Genomic DNA, 4,756 nt, shown 5'->3' with positions numbered 1-4,756 from the left:
TTGTTGAATTAGCTAAACTATGAGCCTTGAAAAATGGAATCTTTGGCTTCAAAAACTAAGTTGGGGATTGATAAGAAGTTTCTACCTTAAAACTTGGAATCACGAGGATAAGAACTTCTTCACTCATAAGATGAATAGGAAAATGGACTGCTGATTGAGCCCCTTGCTCTTGTACTTGTGTAAGTAATAATCTCATTTGCTCCTCCTTCTCTCAAATTTGTTGAGCAAGTATTTCTTCATGATGAGCCTGAGCCTCCTTGTTCTTCATGAATTCATTAACTAGGAGTTCCATTTTCTCACTATACTCCTCTACCTTTTTATCATGAAATTCTTCATGAACTCTTAATGTTCTTTGAAAATCTTCTTCTTTTGCAGCTACAGTAGTAGTAACCTTTATCATTTCTTCCTCATAAAATTTATGCAATGTGACGACATTGCTTGTAAGGCCTGTCTGACTTTGTTGTTGTCCTATAATGACCTCTTCATATTGTTTCCATCTAGCATAAAATTGCTCCTTTGCTTGTGTTTTCATATGCTTTTTCTTTGTCTCCAACAACTCTTCATCGTACTTTCTTTTCTCTTCCATCTCTTTATGATGTTGCTCTTGAATAACCAACATCTCTTGTTGTTGGGTATGAGCTTGAAAACCAGGCTCTTCTTGCTGCATATCAAATTTGTGTTGCTCTTCTAAGTGATGCATCTCTTCATGAGGTTGTTGGTACACATACTAATGCTTCCACAATCCTTCAGTAGGGGTGGGTGGATGGTGAGGATAAGATGAATGTTGTTCTTTGAATTCTAGTATGAAACCAACAATATAGCCATTTTGAGATGACTGAAACTTAGAGAATGGAGGAAGAATTTCATGAAATGGAGGATGGTGATCCATTTTAAGTGTCGAATCTACTTAATACCAATAGATGTGATATCTAATTTGCTAGATATGCAAAATAATAGCCTCTCAAAGGTCTGCAACTTGCTAGATACATATCAAACCAACAAGAACTATGAGAATTATGACCTTTGTGTCCCACCGGGTGTGCCAAAACTATTAAGTATTAGAATTTGCACCCAATATTAAATTCTTAAAGTTCAGTAATTCTGACTTAACATGGGAATAACTTCACTTCATGGGACATGCAAATGATATGAGACCTCCAGATTCTAGGCTGACTCCTATTGGATATTTAGTGATATTTCCAAGATCCTAACTTAAACTCAAGGAAAAGGGAAGAAATTGTTGAAAATGAATCCAAACCCATACCTAAACTAGGAGATGGTGATACACCAAAATGATGATGAAAACTCAAACACACTTAACAGAGAAGGATCAAATAGCTACTTGGGGTACATGCAAAACACTTCTTTCTGTAAAGACTACATAAATAATTTGTAACAAGGTTCGAAGAATGAACCAATTTCAACTTTAAGAACACAAATTACAACCTGCAGATAGACTTACTTTCCTACAACCAGGTACTGGAATGAGACGTAATAGCAAGGAATAATGACAATTCACAAATTATTCTATCAAATCATTCTAGCATCACACACAAAATTGCAGGAAGAAAGGAGGTTCAAATTGACACCAAAATAACATGAACACAAATGTTGTCACCTATATTGAATTTCCAAAAATTGAATTACAAATTCTACAAATAAAGTCCAAGACTCAAAAAATAGTCACAAAACTTCTATGTATAATCAAAACTCCTAAAATGAGTACAAAATACTCACTAAATACAATCTCAGACCTCTTGGGTCAAATGTAGAAAGATAGCATAAAAACAAGGACTCAATAACTCACAAAATTAAGTCCTACCCTGAGAAAACTCCACTACCTCATAAAGAACCTCACGACTCACTCAAAACTCCTCTAAAAATGCTCTAACAACCAAAAAATATCTTTCAACTATTAGGGCAAAGCCAAATTTGACCCCAAAACCCTATATTCCCTCCTAGAAGGACTCCTAGTGTTTTCAAACCAATTCTCCTTAAAGGACCATTATAGACACAATTAAAGCATATACTTCCTTTTTGCATTTTAAAATAGGAAAATACTTTAAATGATTTATAGTTTCATCATTTAAAGATCCCTTTATAATGTTAGACTATTGCAAAAAGAAAATAAAACAAAAATCCTTCTTATATTTGCATTTAAATTAACAAAAACATTAAAATAATTAATCATTTTAATATTTAAAAAAAAAATAAAACCATATGTAAATAATACAAAACCCTTAAAAGAACCTTAAAATAACCTATAATGCAAACATAAACTCCCCCCACTCCATATTCATTACAAAACAAATGAAAGGGATTAAAATCCCATTATGTGACCCCCAGACTCTAAATCTTATAAAATATGGAAAAGGGCATACAAAGGATCAAATACCCTAAAGTTCTTTCATTTTATCATTTTACATTTAGAAGTCTATAGAGAAAATAGAGCCGCAGCTAGGGTTCTTAGAGTTTTTTGGTGCTGCCACTGATGAAACTAGGTTCTCTTGCCACCATTGATGAAGAATCCACTAGTCTTCACGCGCGCTGCCATGGGCATTTGATAGAATTTTCTTCATTCTACTGGAGGTAAGGTTTTATTTGATTTCTTTTTGTTGCTATTATGAAGTTAAGGGTTCTTAATTATTCCTAATTGAATTCTGGAAGTTGTATTTTAAAGAACCCAAATGGGTTTTTTTCTTTTTGCAGTTCAACTATCTTGTCATTTCAACTTGAAGTACAATCAAAGATGTTAAATCAATAGCTTTCCCCATGACCTTGTAGTGTTGTTTGTTGTCGATTAGTATCTCTCCAGATCCAGGGGAAGTTTCATTTTCTTGCACACTGTATTCAACAAATTTTCCTTTGCTTAAAAACTTTGAAAGTGAATAGAAGGCTGACTTCACCTGCTTGATTCCTTTAGCACTCATAAAAGGATCTTTAAAGGTTGCATTAGGAGCATAAATTTGAAATTCATGTGCCTTTGTTGTGCAACCATATAAATTGAGGATGTGTGGAATGATATCCTATGAAAATGTCCCTAATTTCTTGTCTTGATCAATTCCCTCATGCTCTTTACTTTTTGTCATCTTTAATTTGTTTCTGAGCATCGGCTTTGTCCATTTTCCAGGAGTGACATAGTGGACACATGATCCCGCATTGTCATATAACCAAACTTTATTTTTTCATCAATGGCAGTGGAAAAAAATTAATTGAATATTTTCCTTGTGATGGGACACACAAAAAATACAACTACCTCATGGCCCTCGAAGCTATATAGTTTGCAATCAATTAAGGCATCCCAAACCTTAATCATATTATCATCTCCACCTTACACCGGTCAATAATCCTATAGAGATCACTACCATTGCTAATCTTATGCTTGTTATAACTTTGATAATGTCCCCAAAACAAGTCAACCATAAACATCTCTTTTAGTTGGATGTAGACCTGCTTTGCTAGCAGGACCATTTGGAGATGCATTCAGCACCAAAACTCTAGTTATGCCTAGTTGTTCCATAAATTTATCCAGTGAAAACTTGATACCTATAATATTTCTTATACTTAACCAATTGATCAACAACACTACTTACAATATCTACTAGAATTGAAAATCCAACTCTAGCTGATGCTCCTAAAGGAGAGTAGATAGCAGTGTTTATGTCAATCAGATATCCAATGCTATTGAGTAAAGGACACCATTGTTCCTTGGGTTTATGGTTGCATCTATTTGTTTTTTGAAGTCTCAATGCATTCATTATAAGTTGCTTTTCCAGAATTTAAAATTGCTATATTAGCCACATTTTCCTCATGTATTTGCTGATATGTTTTCCATGGATAGATTGGAAGTAATGATGTTGATTTAGCTTTCTCTTTTTCATTAGCTACTTTACATGCTCTATCTCTTGCTTCCAAATTGAAAACCCTTCTTTGAATATTGCCAACCTATTCCTAAGCTTCTCTCAGATGCATTAAAGGCCTACTTTGCATTTTTTATCACAATATCTGTCTCATTCATCAAATCTTGTTACTTGGATTTCATTGTTTCCAATTCATTCTATACTGCTTCCTTGTCTACACATCAAAATCCGAAAGGATCTCTAACATGTAGAACCTCCACAATGACATTTGATGCCTCTTTCACTTTAACCAGTTCTTTATAAAACGTTCTTTATGAGTTATAAAGAATTATGCCTGACTCTGAGTCTTTTGAGATCAACCTTTTCTTTGCAAATTCATCTTGTTCAACTCTAATTTGTCTATAATGAGTTTTATTGTGGAATGACAAATTGTACATGCCTCTCTGATATTTTGTAAAGCATTGACAATATTCTCCTTTGTTATTATCCTATTTTTTGATATTTAAAAGAATATTCCATGAGGTTCGAACACAGGCTCATGACACTCACAAATTACCTTTCTGTGATTTGCATCTGAACACTTAGAATACACATACTATTTTTTCTATGTATTCAGAATAAGAGAAATATGACATGTGTGAGTATGTAGCTGTAGCTAACCAGTCATTGCTTAGATCAACTCCACTTCTTTCTTTTGCAAGAGAACAAAAACTAGGAGCTTACCAGATCAAGGGCTGGACCAAGAGCAAAAACAAAGAATACTTAACCAGTCAATGTCTAAAAGGCAGTGACTGGTTAGCCCTGACTCTTCTCTCATATGTTATATTTTTCTTGTTTTTAATATATATGTAAGACTATAGTTAAACTCATGACTTGTGTGAGATTTTCATTTCCAA

The sequence above is a fragment of the Cupressus sempervirens genome, chromosome 6, assembly GCF_028749045.1.
Source record: "Cupressus sempervirens isolate cs-2001-9-10 chromosome 6, ASM2874904v1, whole genome shotgun sequence".
Taxonomy (NCBI): domain Eukaryota; kingdom Viridiplantae; phylum Streptophyta; class Pinopsida; order Cupressales; family Cupressaceae; genus Cupressus; species Cupressus sempervirens.
This window is presented reverse-complemented; position numbering follows the sequence as displayed.